Source organism: Triticum aestivum, chromosome 7D (assembly GCF_018294505.1).
Source record: "Triticum aestivum cultivar Chinese Spring chromosome 7D, IWGSC CS RefSeq v2.1, whole genome shotgun sequence".
NCBI classification, from domain to species: Eukaryota; Viridiplantae; Streptophyta; class Magnoliopsida; order Poales; family Poaceae; genus Triticum; species Triticum aestivum.
In genome coordinates this window covers 121,052,448-121,069,233 of record NC_057814.1, presented here as the reverse complement: position 1 = coordinate 121,069,233, position 16,786 = coordinate 121,052,448, and the positions used below count along the sequence as shown (strand labels likewise).

General features: G+C 44.9%; 1 long non-coding RNA gene and 1 pseudogene across 1 annotated transcript; one reads left to right on the top strand and one right to left on the bottom strand.

Annotated features, from left to right (window-relative positions):
* Nucleotides 1–221: 221 nt before the first annotated feature.
* On the bottom strand, nt 222–835 carry LOC123169658 (uncharacterized). Its single transcript, XR_006484916.1, has 2 exons — nt 543–835; nt 222–371 (listed from the first exon to the last, which is right to left on the bottom strand). It is a non-coding gene; the product is annotated as an uncharacterized lncRNA (long non-coding RNA).
* Nucleotides 836–859: 24 nt separating this feature from the next.
* On the top strand, nt 860–16,237 carry LOC123169657 (probable cyclic nucleotide-gated ion channel 20, chloroplastic; annotated as a pseudogene).
* The last annotated feature ends 549 nt before the right edge of the window (nt 16,238–16,786 follow it).

Genomic DNA, 16,786 nt, shown 5'->3' with positions numbered 1-16,786 from the left:
AAAAAAAGATGTCTAATCATCAGAAACATGGTGTCCGTTTGCTCCAAAGAACCTTGGAGCTGCAGAAGTTTCCTATGGGAAGTGCACCAATGCAGTGGCGGATCCAGGATTGAAGCAAGCCCCGGGCCAAAAAAAAATTTCGGCGCGAGAGAAAAACTTAACATCCATCAAGCTAGCTATAGCTACCTCAAATATGACTCAATTGCACCAAAAATTTAGAATTTAAACTCAATGCTTAGAGACACAACAAAATTGATAAAAAAGATGACAAAAGCTACGAACAATACGTGCAGTAAAAAGAATACCAAATCAATGGCTTGCTTCATCAGTGTCTTCCATAACTTAATCAACGGTGGAAGAAGAGCCAACACCTTAGACAAATGAAAAGCCAACATCAGTGTCTTGATCAAGTGAAATTAAATGTTCGACAGCAGCAATGGACCATAAGCGGTATTGTGGTAGCAAATCCCAACATTATAGCAGTCTAGCAGATCAAAAATATTCAGAAAACAAGTTATAGCATCTGATGGTCAGCCACTTACCAATCCTGGGCAGCAGAGAGCAGGAGCTGGCAGAGCGGGCGAGGCGGCGAGCTGGGCTGCGCGTGGCGGAGAGCAGGAACCAGCAGAGCGGGCGAGGCGGTGAGCTGGGCTGCGCGAGCGGCGGAGCAGGGCAGCAGGGGAGCAGAGGACGGGCGACGGGGCGAGCAGCGGAGTAGGCCAGGTGGACGAGCGGCGGAGGTCGCACCGGCGGCCGTCACGAGCGGCGGAGGGCGCAGGGCCGCGGGCGAACGGCGGAGTCACCGGCGGCCATCACGAGCGGGGAGCGGCGGAGGGCGCAGGCGAGCAGGGGAGTCGGGGCGTGACTAGGTCTGGGCATCGGGGGCGAGCTGGGCTGCGCTGTGAAGATGGACAGCCTGGGCCCTGGTTGTGTTTTGGGCTAAGCCCCGGGCCCATTCAAAAAACATGGCTAGGTAATAACTAAAAAAAAACCACGCCCCGGGCCTGGGCCCTGGGGGCCTGGGGCCCAGATCCGCCCCTGCACCAATGTGTATACCTGTCATAGCTGACACATATGAAGACTTGTTGAGATCCAATATTGGTCCTCTGATCGTTCATACACCTACTCAAGTTGCTTTTGTGCCACATAAGGTAACATCACCTTTCCCAGGAAAGCTGGTGAGGCAGGCAAATGCAGTCATGCCTGAAGAGATTGCATCAAGTGTCTATTCTGATGGTAGGCATGCTACAAAGAATGAGCACTTGAGGATTTCTGGACCTTTGGGGCAATGTGACGAATCTGATTGTGTAGATTGCCCTTTTGCCTCTAAGAACAAAATGCATTTCCAGAGAAGTTTAGCTCCTTTCGGTAATGAGGTGATATTTTCAATCTTGATCAGTAATCTATCTGCTTGGACATTCCTTTACCTTGTATCCTTGATGATTTGGATAGGGATAAGCTGGGAGCTCCTTTTGTTTTAGATGAGACTAGGGTTGCAGTGTTTCATATGGAGCATAATAAGGCGATGGTTTTGATATAGTCTGTTACCCAAATATTTGGCATCTAGCCTCAGTTGACTTGTTCGTGTTATATATATATATAGTAACGCTAAACTAAGCGTGAGTGTAGAATAGTTTATTCTACACCCCAGTAATAGTAATACAAAATATAGTAACACACTATGTAAATTATAGTAATTTTCGTAAAAATGTAGTAAATTACAAACATGGGTAATAAAAAAAATTATTTCCCGAATTACTACATTTCGTACACCGTTTTACTAGATTTTGTATATAGCGTTACTAGGGGGTGTAGAATAAGCTATTCTACACTCACGCTTAGATTAGCGTTACCCTATATATATATATATATATATATATATATATATATATATATATATATATATATATATATATATTATTATTATTTTTTGCTGAAGGAAACTTACAATGACAGAAGGTATACATGTTCACTTGTAGTACACACATTTCCTTAGTTCATTAGCTCTAGGTGGTGTATTTTTAGTTTTTAAGAACACAAACCTATGAACCGTAAATAGTTGGAGGTAAATATTTTGTAAACCTGACATCTGCTACATATTCATGGGGAATGGGCTATAGTGCAATTATTTCTTCCTTAAATTTGTTCGTGCAGTTTTGTATCTTCAATTTATTTATGACCATACTTTAATATGTATATAGTAGGATGGCTATGCACTCCTAGTTGTATGCACTCCCACTCACCATATTTTTGTGTATGGCCAGGGTGATGGGTGGAAGAAGATTGGGTCTTCCCTTCCATACATTCCAATTCTAAACCCACATGCTAAGGCTGTTCGTCGATGGAACCAGTTTTTTGTAATATCATGCTTGGTTGCCATTTTCATTGACCCTCTGTTTTTCTTCCTACCTTTCATGGACAAGGTAAGCTTACATCCTTTTCTCCAAGCTTGGAGCTCTGTTAACGTCTGCAGTGGATCTAGGGCATCCACATTGTTTAGATGCCACTTAGCCTCTAAGTTGGGTCCCACAAGATGGCCAGTTTTTATGGAAATTTGCTGCAATTTTTAGATGATATTTTCCTCAAAGATGGACCCCATATTTAACTTAAATAAAGCGAAAGCTAAACCATATCCTACTGGCAGGTGGGCACCTGTAACCGTTTTTGTAGTTCATGGATGGCTGGAAGCAGCCTCCATGCTTGGAAGTGGCTAGCAAATTTTGCATGGTGTCCATGTTTGAGCGTTTGGCAGCACCTAGGAAGTCTTTCCTCAGAGGCTGCATTTTGACAACATGTGGATGTCACGGCATCCATTTGTATTTGCTTCTACGATCATGCGACTATTGCAATTTGGGCTTTTTGAGCTAGTGCCAGACCTAAAATCAAAAGAGTTCATGTCAGCTGTACATATTCTTGTAGTGCTCGATATATGGAACAATGCAGTTTTAAAATCTTTGTGTCTATTTGACAGCCAGAAACTTATTCCCCATATGTCTCTTTTCACTGTAAGACATAAAGTTAAAGCATCTAATTTGTTAAGCCCTGTATTGGATTGGATCTCTGGTCAAATTACTGTGTGTACATCAAGATTGTACTTTCTAAATTCTGAACAATATAGCCTTGACAGAAATTACCTATAAGTGTGCATTTTTAATTTTTGTGGTGCAGGATAACAAATGCATAGTGTTCAGTCGGTATTCGAAAGCATTAATTGTTGCAAGAACTGTGACTGATGTCATTTATGCTCTTCACATGCTTCTTCAGGTGAATATTGTCACATAATTCGTTCTATTTTTAATCTTCCTTGTCTATGAAATGACTATGCAACTCCCCTGAATTTTAAGAAAAAAAGGGTTTTCATAAATAGGTGTCAATCCATGGAAATAATCACCTCTTGTAAGTTCGAAATGTTTGTTTAGTATTCCACAAGCTTTTTTTTATTATGAATTAAAAGTATTGCCACTTTTAACAGCGAAAATCCCACTGACAGATTGAACCAGTTTCAAAGCAGTATTTTGGTTTTCAAATCTGGTACAATGTGGTGAACATTTTCAAATCTGGTTCAACCTGTCATTTGTATCAAATGCAGGGTCCACATTGGAATTTACTCTTTACTTATTAGCTACTACTCCCTCCGTCCGAAAATACTTGTCATCAAAAAGAATAAAAGGGGATGTATCTAGATGTATTTTAGTTCTAGATACATCCCTTTTCATCCATTTTGATGACAAGTATTTACGGACGGAGGGAGTATTAAATTCGCATATTTCCTTTAAAGTTATTATTGTAAGTACAACTTTGGAATTCCCTTCTATTAAGCTTGATATGAACTTACTTTCCTTGAGACAACACGACTCCCTTCTACTATGTAGCAAGAATTCTCACGAGGGGGTCATCCTTTTCTGTAAAATGTTCATATTTGCAGAGTTTTAGAGTGAAGTTGCTTCACTTCCTTGTAAATTGTGCCTGCAAAGTTACAATCAGTGCATCATGATATAAAGGTTCTACCATGTTTAGCGACTATTTAGTTTCTTGCAAAATTTGGAGAGAAAAATATTGTTAGCGAGTCAAAACACTGATTGAATGAAAGTTGGCTAGCTTGAGTGACCAAGGCAAAACAGCCTGTTATTATACTAAAAAAATCAGAAGTTTGATGTACACGTTTAAGCAAATGTTTAGACATTAGTTGGGTTTTGCTTGATTTACCATCTCTTTTCAGTTCTAAAGCAATTCTTTTGATTAGCATCTGCTGCTTTTTTTGCCCTTCTGTTGTTTGTTTGGTAGTAGCTGTAGCGTTAGTCTGCAGCATACACACTCATTCCGTTTGAGCTTGCTTTTGTTCTGCTTTGACTCAAGAGGTCCCATTCAACATTCATCATTATTTGTGTATAACTACCAACGTGCGATACTTAATTCTGATATTCCCATTTAGAAGGAGGGGTCAGGGCCCATCCTGGCTTTCTAAGCTCTGCTTTGTCATAACAAATTCCTGTTTTCAGAACTTTGAATATCTTTTGTTTGTTCTAAGGACACAAGAATAGGGATCAACATGCATGAGATGTTCTTTTTTGCAGTTTAGGATGGCCTATGTGGATCCAGAGTCAAGAATAGCGGGAGCAGGAGATTTAGTTGACGAGCCTAAGAAAATCGCTATGCGCTATCTTCGTGGTGCTTTCATAGCCGACCTATCTGTTATGCTTCCAGTTCCTCAGGTACTGTGTGTTTTGTTCGCTTGAATATAAGTTGCTTATATTAGAAATGAGTAAGTTGCCTTTTAAAATTATGTGACTAACACTTATTTTTGTTTAGAAAAATCACTGTCCATGTTTTCCTCAGAAATAATTTGTTTCTTCAAGTTCTTAACATTCTTTGTTTCTATTGGAGGGCCAGTAACTTAGTATTAGGGTCTAATAAGAGCCTCAGTTTGTATTCTAATAAGAGTCTGGTACAATTGTAAGCACTATAACTCTATAAATAATGACGAGAATGCACATTAGAGTCGTTAGTATGTTGTTCCGTGTGATCTGTGGTCGTTGAGAGTTTAATTGGCTTGATGCGGGAGGTTCAGGGCATGCTAGATAAGCCCTGTAATGAGGGGGGAATGCTGGTGACATTGAAATCGGTATCAACGGTGGTGAATGTGGTAGGTTTGGAGGTGCCAGCGCTGGTAAGCTCGATGGTGATCTTGGTGGCTATGGAGTTCTTTGCGGTGGTCCAGGAGATGGAACTATTAGAGAGGTCTAGGAAGGTGATTGAACTTGGCAGAGGTAGCCGAGCTAGAGAGGTGAAGACCAGACTAGTGGTTGTGTTCGTAAGAGTTGGAGCATTGTATTCTGATAGAGGCTAGGGTGGAGGTGGTGATCATGGTGCAGTGGTCTGTGGTGATATTGGTATGTGAGTATACCAATCTCATATTTTGGTCACCGGCGTTAGTAAAAGAAATAGGAGGTAGCCGATTAGACGCCGCCGCGGTCCTGCCGGCGGACGGCACGCGAGGCGGAGCCGCGATCCTGTGGGACTCCTCCAAGATCACCATCACCACTACTGCGATCGGCCAATTCTCCATCACAGCCCGCGCAACGCTCCTGCAGAGCAGCAGCACGTTCTGGATTACCACCGTCTACGGGCCTACCGACGACAACCGCAAGGAGGAGTTCCTTGCTGAGCTGATCAAAGCCATGCCACCTGCCGGGGAGCCTTGGTTAATCAATGGTGACTTCAATGTAATCTATGAGGCGAGGGACAAGAGCAACCTCAACCTAAACAGGCGGATCATGGGCAGATTCAGAGCAGCCATTGACCGAGCTGGGCTGCGAGAGATCAAATGCAAGAACAGACACTTTACTTGGAGTAATGAGAGGGAAAACCCCACGTTCGTCGCCATCGACAAAATGTTTTGCAATCTGGAGTGGGAAACCCTGTTCCCCTCCTACATCCTGATGGCCGCGTCCACGATATGCTCAGATCATTGCCCTCTTCTGCTGTCCAACGCCACTGCACCGAACCGCAAGGCAATCTTTAGGTTTGAGACGTTCTGGACGCGGTTCCCGCACTTCCAGCAGACGGTAGCCAGGGCTTGGTAGAGGTCGGTCAACCACAGCTGCCCTTTCACAAGACTGAAGATCAAACTGAAGAGAGTCGCGGCTGACCTGAAGATCTGGGCAAAAACTCTGTTCAGCGAGACCAAGTTGCAGTTTCATCTGGCTTCAGAGGTTGTACTGCGTCTGGATGTCGCACAAGAGAAGAGGCAGCTCACACACAGCGAGTTCTGGCTACGGAAAACCCTGAAGCTGAAGATTGTGGGCCTTGCAGCCCTCGAGCGCGTCAGAAGGCGGCAGGCCTCGCGCATCACTTGGCTGAAGGCGGGTGACGCTTCCACAGAATTTTTTCAGGCAAAGCAAACCTCCAGGCGACGAAGAAACTTCATTCAGTGCATCCAATCGGCAGGCGGCCTCAAGACTAGCCACGCTGACAAGGTGGCCGCTGTGCACAAGCACTTCTCTTCCTTGCTGGGGCAGAAAAGAAATCGGCCTCGCACGATCAACTGGGAGGCGCTGGGGCTACCAAGGCTGCAAGCTGGGGGCGGACTCGACAACCCCTTCTCGGAGGCAGAGGTTTATGCAGCGATTTGTGCATCCCCGTCGGAGAAGGCGCCAGGCCCCGACGGCTTCAACAGCACTTTCTTCAGAGCATGCTGGCCAACTATCAAGGGGGATGTAATGGATGTGTTTGAAAGTTTCTATCAGCTGGCTGACGGAGATTTTGGCGCGCTGAACCGTGCCCTCATCGTGCTGCTGCCCAAAAAGGATGGTGCAATTCAAATGGGTGACTTCAGGCCCATCAGCCTGATACATTCAGTGGCTAAGTTGATCACAAAGGTGCTGTCCATCAGGCTTGTAGGTGTATTGGACCAACTGATCTCTCCAGCACAGAGCGCATTCCAAAGGAAGAAAGGAATCCATGACAGTTTTCTCTACGTCCAGAACTGCGTCAGAAAGTTTCAGAAAAAGAGAAAACCAATGCTTCTGCTCAAGTTAGACATTGCCAAAGCTTTCGACACCATCTCCTGGGAATATCTCCTGGAACTCATGCAGCAAATGGGTTTTCCCTCTAGATGGGAGACTGGGTCGCGCTCCTCCTCTCGTCTGCAACGTCCTCCTGCATGCTCAACGGAGACCCTGGGCCAAGCATTTTGCATCAGTGTGGGCTCAGGCAAGGCGCCCCCCTGTCCCCAATTCTGTTCATCCTCACCATTGACCCATTGCACAGACTACTGGAAGCAGCTACAAGAGATGGCGCGCTCGCGCCGCTACCGGAAAGAACGGTGAGGCTGCGAGCGACCCTGTACGCCGATGATGCAGTGATCTTTGCAAACCCTGAGCGGCAAGAAATCGACCTCCTCATGCAGCTCCTCAGCGACTTCGCCGACGCATCCGGGCTGCGCATGAACCCGCAGAAATCATCGGCTGCTCCGATTAGTTGCGAAGACGTAGACCTCAACCAGGTGCTGGAGGGTTTTGGCGGCTCCATCGTCAGCTTCCCCATTAGATACTTAGGCCTACCAGTATGCATCAGCAGGACTAGGCTAGTCCACTTGCAGTATCTCATCGACCGGACTGGCAGGCTGGAAGGGCCGGCTCATGCCAATAGCAGGCCGGCAGGTGCTGGTGCGGTGCGTGCTCTCTGCACTGCCAGCCTTCGCCCTCGCCGTCCTGCACGCCCCGAAGAAATTCCACAAAGAGGTGGACAAAGCAAGACGCCGGTTTCTCTGGGCCCAGGACGAGGAAATCTCAGGCGGGAAGTGCAAGGTCAACTGGAAGCTCGTAACCTCGCCGGTGGATTGCGGTGGACTTGGCATACCAGACATGGAACGTTTTGCGCGCGCACTCCGTCTACGGTGGCTCTGGCTCGCATGGAAGCATCCGGACAGGCCATGGGTTGGCACGGGCTCGCCGTGCGACGACAAGGACAGAGAGTTGTTCGCCGCTGAAACTAGAGTCGCCATAGGGAATGGAAGGAGGGCCACGTTCTGGAACTGCACCTGGCTCGGCGATCAGCCGCTCAAACTTCGGTTCCCTCTGCTGTTCGCCAACTCATCCAGAAAGAACCGATCGGTGGCCGAAGCGCTCCAAGACGACAGATGGATCCTCGATCTCCGGAGAGGCAACGCAATGGAGATCATCCCGCAGCTGGTCTCTCTGCGCTGCAGCATCCGCGAGGCCAACATCACCCTGCAGGATGAGGCGGAGGATGAGATCTCCTGGCGAGCGGGAGGTCAGTACAGCGCCAAATCAACCTACGATGCTCAGTTCGTTGGGCAGCCCAGAGGTGCACTACAGCAGCTCATCTGGAAGGTATGGGCGCCGGGGAAATCAAGTTCTTCATGTGGCTGTTGCACCACGACCGGCTCTGGTGCAATGACCGGCTGCAGCGGCGTGGATGGGAAAATGGCTACTTCTGCTAGTTATGCCTCAGAAACTTGGGGAGCTCGGCACACCTTCTTTGGGACTGCCCCACGTCACAGCAGATTTGGGCCAGGGCAGTGGCATGGAGGGGTTGCGGCGCGTTGAACCCAGCCACCTGGGACGGGTGCAAGACCACAATGGAGGCCGTCACTGCAATAGTCTCTGCATCATCACCATCCGACAGGCGAGCCACCAAATCCATGGTGGCTCTGGTTGCATGGCACATCTGGCAGGAACGCAACAGCTGCACGTTCAGGAAGAAGGCGGCTTGCATTGACGATGTGATTAGTGCGTGCAGAAGAGAGTTGGAGCAATGGAGACTAGCAGGACCGAAAGAATTAGAGCCCCCCTTTGGGGATATCACATGAGGAATAAACCTTAGTCTGTACCTAGAGGGTAGGGGGAGGGGGAGAGCCTGCGTGCTCTTCCTTAAACCCGGTCTTTCTTCAGTCGCTAATCTCCTTTGATTAGTGACAATTTTTCTAACTCTCTCTTCTGCTAAATCAATGAAAAGCCAGGCAACTGGGTCTTTCAAAAAAAAATCTCATATTTTACTTCAGTCATGGCAGCTGAAGCAAGCCTTGTAAAGTGGAGGCCTTGTTGGTGGTATTGGTTGTGCCTTTGATTGTTGGTTAGGTGACTTTAGTCAAGGAAGCGTCTTAGTGAGTCTATTGCAATATGTCTGAAGATGGGCATGATTGCATCAGGCCCATATTGAGGGGAGTGTTGGATTGTTAAGAGTATGCACTAGAGTTCATTGCAGTCCTGAACACTATATAAAGGGCATGTAGTCTTGGGGGACAGAACACCCTTTCAGTTACGCATGCTGTATTTCAATTTTCCTCTTACAATTTCCTTGAAAGCTCTTTCAGTCTTAGTTGTTCATGCTAGTCCCGATAAGTTAGATCCCAGGTGTTGAGCCTATTTTAAATAAGAATATTCTGCTGGTTGGCGTCGCAAAGTATTCAGAGGCTTCTGCACTACAATTTGAGAGTTGCAAGTACTCGTCTACAATTAGCATTGCAGATATAACTCGGTTTTTCTAACGTTGTTGTGTTAGATATTGTACTAGTTGTGTGTTTGGTCTGTTATATCGTGACTGCTTTGCTTATTTCCCTACACTTCTACATGAACATGCACTGTTAACATGTGTTGGCCTTTGGCCCATTGGAAGAGAGTAAGGATCTACTCCAACAAGCTGGTACATACAAATGTGTCACCACCAGAGCGCCTTCATACGAGATCGATCCATCCAGGATAATTTTCTCTACGTTCGGAATGTGATCAAGGCCGCACACACTGCCAAATCTCCCATGGTGTTCCTGAAATTGGATATAGCGAAAGCCTTTGATTCGGTGTGCTGGGTTTTTCTTCTGGAGGTGATGGAAGCAATGGGCTTTGGACAGAGGTGGCGTGATATGATATCACTGATGCTCTCATCGTCCTCTTCACGTGTGCTGCTCAACGGAGTGCCTGGAGTGCCGTTTCATCATCGGTGTGGTTTAAGGCAAGGGGATTCTTTGTCACCATTGTTGTTCATTTTGGCAATGGAGCCGCTGCAGCGATTGCTTCAGTTGGCAACACAGAGAAACATTCTGTCGCGGCTACGACCGAGGGTAGCGCGCTTCCGATCTAGTTTCTACGCCGATGACGCAGCTTTGTTCATCAACCCGGTGGCAGATGACTTTAACGCTGTACAGGCCATTCTCACCCTGTTTGGGGATGCCTCTGGATTAAGAACAAACGTGACCAAATCAGTGGCCTACCCAATAGCTTGTGCAAACATAGATATGCAGTCATTGTTCGTCTTTTTTGGAGGGGAGCCAGGAGCCTTCCCATGTCAGTACCTAGGACTCCCACTCGGGACCCGGAAGCCAAGGAGGGTTGAGCTGCAGCCATTGATTGATAAGATTGCTAGAAGACTATCTAACAGAAGGGGGAGGATGATGAACCGTATGGGAAGGCTGGTGTACATTAACTCGGTGGTCACAGCCACGGCTACATATTACCTAACGGCTTTCCAGCCGGACAAGTGGCTGATCAAGAAAGTGAACAAACTTAGGAAGAATTTCCTTTGGGATGCGGACGATGGAAACATTGGGGGAAAGAGCTTGGTTAACTGGAGACAAGTTTGCACTCCAAAGCGATATGGTGGCCTTGGGGTGAAGAACATCGAGTGCTTTGGCCGGGCATTGAGGCTTCGCTGGGAGTGGTTTAGATGGGGAGAGGAGGACAGGCCATGGAAGGGCTCGGACACGCCTTGCGATTCCACGGATAAGCAACTCTTCGCCAGCTGCACCAAAATTCAGCTGGGGGATGGAAACACGGCATTCTTTTGGACGGACAGATGGCTTAATGGCGAGGCATTCTCTGTCTCTACCCCTGAGCTCTTCAAGTTGGCAAGGTTTAAAAACTGACCGTCAAACAGGGGTTGCATAACAGCAAATGGATGACAGGGCTGCACAGCATGAACAGTGAGGAGCAGTTGACAAAATTCTTTCAGATATGGGACAAGGTACAGGTGGTCACACTGGAGCCGAGGAAGGACAAAGTTGTATGGAACCTGACGACAAACGGAGTATATTCGTGTACCTCTGCCTACGAGGCACAATTCTTCACTCGGATTCATAAACCAGAGCTATCACGACTATGGAGAGGAATGGTGGAGGGGAAAGTAAGATTCTACCTATGGCTGCTGTTGCAAAACCGGAATTGGACGGCTGACAGATTGCAGGCGCGGGGGTGGCCGCACGACGCGCTTTGCAGCCTATGTGATCAGGAGTTGGAAACAGCGAATCATCTTTCCTTGCACTGCTCCTTTGCCAAGGTGATCTGGGACTTGTTCCGGAGATCAACAGATGATCTATGCAGTGCGGCTGCCACGGCGACGTCCATATCTGAATGGTGGGAGCACACCGGACGTGGCAGAGGCTCGAAGGACCAAAACAAAGAGGAAATGACGCTGGCAGCTTACATAGTGTGGAACTTATGCAAGGAGAGGAACAGAAGGGTTTTCGAGCACAAAGAAATGGGTCCGCTAGAGTTGGCCGCGTCGATTACTGATGAGGTAAACATGGTCAAGTTAGCCATGAGTAGGGGACAGCACTCAGAGAGACGCTAGAGTGACACTAGCCTGATGATCTTATTTGCAGAGATGATATGGCTAGTTGGTCAGGGATGTAATGTGTAATATGTAACAATTCTTTTCTACTATAATGCAAAGGCAGAGCTCCTGCCATTCACGTCAAAAACAAATGTGTTTCTTTAACTGGTGTGGTTGGAGTTATAAAAAACCACAAGCTTCTACAATCACATAAATTAATATGTTGTTGGAAATATGTTACCCACATTTGACCTTTTCTTTTCTCCCTGATGCAGGTGATGATAGGACGGGTTATCCCTAAGTACATTGGGGTATCCGGTGCAAACTATGCGAAGAATTTGTTGCATGCCACAATTCTTGTTCAGTATGCCCCACGTGTCTTCAGATTTGTGCAACTACTTGGTGGGCAATCTGCTAATGGATTTATTTTGGCTGGACATGTAGTTGGTTCGCTTTGGTACCTCTTTGGATTACAGGCCAGTCTCTCAAACATATACCATATCATTCATGTGTGCTTCAAATGCATCCTTATTTTTGAAGATAATAACAGATTGCCCAACTATATATCAATTATATTTATGTCACCTGGGGATTTAGCAACCCAACTAGCATAAAATAAATGGTGCAGGGTGTGGTGTTTGAGATATACTAACCAAAGTTTCTGATGTATAAAAAGGAGAACCACGACCTTGCACTGTTCATATGCATTTAGACTGGCAACTTATCTTATTTGGTTGATGATATTAGGGATGCCTTTGAGTTTTTGTACTCTATTATGTTCTTCAATTTAGGGATTTATTTCTCCACAATGGAAAATATTGCAATCCGAGTGCTCGTTTGGTTTTTCGTCATTAGTAGTTTGATTCCCCAACCCTCTTAATTATTACCCCAGATGTCAGTTATGATAACATGTATCTTTTCACATTTTATGCAGAGTGTTAATTATTGTCTACAGAATTCTTGTTCTGCACTTAATATAACATCATGTGCTCAGTTTATAGACTGTGGGTATGGCATTGGTGGGCTGGACAGAGTAAAGAGGCAGCGGTGGTTCAACGATTCGATGTCGCGAAGCTGTTTTGATACTGCAAATGGTTTTTTCAAATATGGAATCTATGAACAATCTGTGTTGCTAACCACAGAACCTGCTATTAACCGCTACACATATTCGTTATTTTGGGGGTTTCAGCAAATAAGTACTTTGGCGGGTAATCTGGTGCCAACCTATAATGTATGGGAAGTTCTATTCACAAAGGGTATCATTGCCTTGGGGCTGTTCCTTTTTGCGTTACTTGTCGGTAACATGCAGATTTTCCTTCAATCACTTGGAAAAAGGTAAGCCGCTGAACAGCAACTTCATCCTTCTTATGGACTGGTTTTGTTGCCAACTGGAAAGTAATTCATAGGACTATTTTCTTACTCATAGGAGATTGGAAATGCAACTGAGGAGACATGATATTGAACAATGCATGAGCCACAGGCAACTCCCAGAAGATCTGAGAAGGAGGGTTAGACATGCAGAAAGGTTTAGTTGGGTGGCTATGAGAGGAGTGAATGAAGAAGAGCTTTTGGGCAGCTTACCAGAAGATATCCAGAGAGATATACGCCACCATTTTCACAGATTTCTTAATAAGGTTTGACATATTCATGTTTTTACAACCACTTGACTTCCTCTCAGATCTATAGTCAAATGAACTTTTCTATCAAAAAATGAATCTTGCTTATCATGTGTAAATGAGATTATTCTTTGGACGAGGTAGAGGAAGCTCCCGCCCTAATTCAGTGTGAGTAACAGTATGGCAAGATATGGCATCTTTTGAAAGCACCTTTTGCATTGATATGACATATTTTTCCTGCCTCCACTAGCATTATGTCTTTTCTTCCTTGGTTTACCAGCAGACCTTTCTAGGTTTGGAGGAATCATTTCAAAGCCAGGGTCAAATTCTGGCCATTGAGTCTTGTCACACATTGGAGTAACTCTAAACTGATAAGCCATCTTGAACCTCTACTGAATAGTAATCATCTACAAACTTCTCAATATTAAGAACTTTTCCAAATAGAGCTATAGCATGAGTGCATGGTTTTCCAGAAAGCTACCAATGTCCACATCCACAATTTATATCAACCGCTACTCTCCAATTCTTCCCTTCTTTTGTTATTCCTGAAATCTCAGCTGACATTGCTCCACTCTTCTGGATTTCATAGTGCAGCCCTCGGCTCTTCATGTTCAACTCATGTAACACACTTGGCAGGATAAGCCCTTCCATTCTATTGGCCATCTCTTACCTTGTGTAAATCTTCTCCATGATCTTCTTCCGGTGTAATCCCCTTTGTGGAAAAAATGATCTTCTTCCTAATCTTATCCATATGATCAACAACTGGAAGGTCTTTGTAATCTTTAATCCAACTGTTGAAGCATTATTAGATGTTGTCATCCACATAATCAGCCTTGCACACACTTTGGAGAATCTTCTTAATAATTGCCTTAGGATTAGCTGTTGCAATTTTCTCCATTAGTGTATCGTACCTATGTTCTGTACATGCCAATGCGCAAGGCCACATATACTTCAGCACATCACCCCTAAATATGTTTCTAAAATTAGCCATGAGATGCCTGAAACACTCACAGTGCGTGTGTGTCTGCCTAAGCCTGGTTCGTGTTGAGTTGTTTTTGCATAAGGGAAAAATCTGAAATTGGAAAATACTTAATCGATTAAAAAAAGTGCAGTAGCGACGAGAGTAATAGAAATAAACAGAATGGTAGATGGCTATAACGTTGCGATCTTTTGACGGTATATATCTAAAGATGAAACTTTCGATGGTATATATCTAATGTAGGTTCTTTTGATTGTACAAACCCAAATTTCCCTATATTAATCATGAGAACCGTGCTGTCTTTATTTGTAGATTCGATTATTCGCTTTGAAGGATTGTGGACTTTGCGACGCTGTCTGTGACAAGTTGAAGCATAAGTTATATGTTAGGGGAAGTGACATTCTTTCTCAGGATCAGCTTGTTGAAAAAATCATCTTTGTAGTGCGGGGTAAACTAGAAGCATCAGAGCAGATGGAAGCAAGTCTCCATTACATGAAGGAGCTGTGTGTGGGGAAGAGCTGCTTATGTGGTGGTTGGAGCAGCAAGCTTCAGGTTTGCAGATATTTACCTTAGCTTATTGCTTTGTATTTGTTTTTTAGTTTGACTGATCTTTTCTTATATTCTTCTCTATATTACATCGTCCAAATTTCTATCAGATGGGGAGAGGATGAAGCTGCACTGGAAGGCAATATGTACGATCAGATGCCTAACAAATGTTGAAGCTGTTGTGCTGCAGTTCACCGATTTGGAAAGAATCACTCTGGAGTTTTCAACACTATTGCAAAATCCACGTTATCGCGGCGATCAGGTATCATCATCAAGTTTCTGGTCGGCTGAAATATGTACACATTAAGTTTTCAGTTGATGAAGCTGATGCAAGGCCCCATCTTAGTTTGTTTACTGATGCTTGGATCATGTCGAACAGGTATGACTCACCGTCCTGGAGGACCGTTGCAGCAATCCATATCCAGGTCGTGTGGAGGCACCGTCAGAGGCGACTGAAGGGAGCTGCACTGTTGCAAGGTTAGTGATACTAGATTCAGCATAATTGATGTCATTGGTGGCTATGTGGATATGCTAGAGCTTGAGCTACTGGGAACCAAATAAACAATGTAACAACACAAATCATAGTTTTAGCTAGTTTGTGGGGCACGGCCGTATGCTAATGGAGGTTAGATTCGAAAGGAGAACTGGCATGGTCATGCTGCATTCACTTGTTCCTTATTGGTGGGGATCATGTAGCTTCAGAACCCAGAAGAGCGTTCTGTGTTTTCTACTTAAGAGTGCATGTTGTAGAACATTGCAACTCCAATGCTAAATTGCTGATATCGTTTCTGTTAGGCAGGCTGTTTGTCACAACTTTCCTCTTAGGTCTTTTGATATATGCCATTAAACATTTGTACTTGATTCGCAAAAAGTCTCCATAACTTTACGTGATGCTGAATATTTTTTAGGTGATCTGTAGCATGTCCATATGCAGTGTATTCATTTACACGTATTTATATCCCATTGCTTTATCTCATATTTATTGACTTCCGCATATTTTATTTCGTTGGCCTCTCTTTGTAGGTTCCGCAGTGCTATCTGAGTTCTTAACTTGATTTTCTATTCTTATTTTTGGTCCAGGAATGTAGCCTCAACTAATTGCTCCCTGACCACACCATCATTTGACATACCAGATGTTGAAATCTTTTTGCTTCCCCATCTCTCCTTACATGCTGGGAAGTTTCACAAGGAAAAGAGAATCAAATGTATCTGCAATCGAAGATCCACATGTAAATTTCCAGGGGCCCTGTCAGCACAATCTCGTGGTGCCAGGAATGCTGCTGCTTAATACGATGTCGTGACCTACAATCCTCGTTGAGCTGCTTTCGCTGAAAATACTTTTTTCAAAGAAGTGATGCGAGTGAACTAACATGAGTGTTTTGCCAATTGTGTTGAGAAAACTTCTTCCACTTTGTATATCAGCATTTGATGTCCCCGAATAGTGTTTGCCCTTTTGGCTTTGACAGGAGTAACGTTGTTAGATGTGTGCAAACTGTTGACAGATGATGTTGTTGGCTCTCGTGGACAAGGGTCGTCGTAACTCTTTTGATATGGAATGCTCTCTTTTCTGACATTTGTTTGGTGCCTATTTCTTTGGTGTTCGCCACCTTTTGGTTGCGACGGTGGTACATGCTCTGTTAACTCTGTTGGGAGTTAGAACCAGTAGATGACGTTCACTCTACAAGGAGAGACTAAATATGTCATTTGTCTTCCGGTTAATAGTGAATGGATGGATTATGGAGGGAGTGTGGCTTTCATTTGAAAGTTGTAGGTGTACGATTCATCTGTGCTGAATGATCTTGTTATAGCCAGGTGCAGTTTCAATATGTAAAGGAAACCACAAAGCCCAAAATCGTTCAAACATATTGCAAAGATACGTACGGATTTTAGAACAGCCTAGCTAGATCTTGCAGAATATATTTGTGACTGCAGGGACAGAATTGTAGCCGGCAATTCTAGAGCAGAATATATCTATGATGGCTTTCCTGGTGAAAACCACGATGCCACTGAGCACCCTCTTAATCGTCAACAGTTGAACATGTGAAGAGTGAAGTCCATTTTAAACCACGAAGGCCCA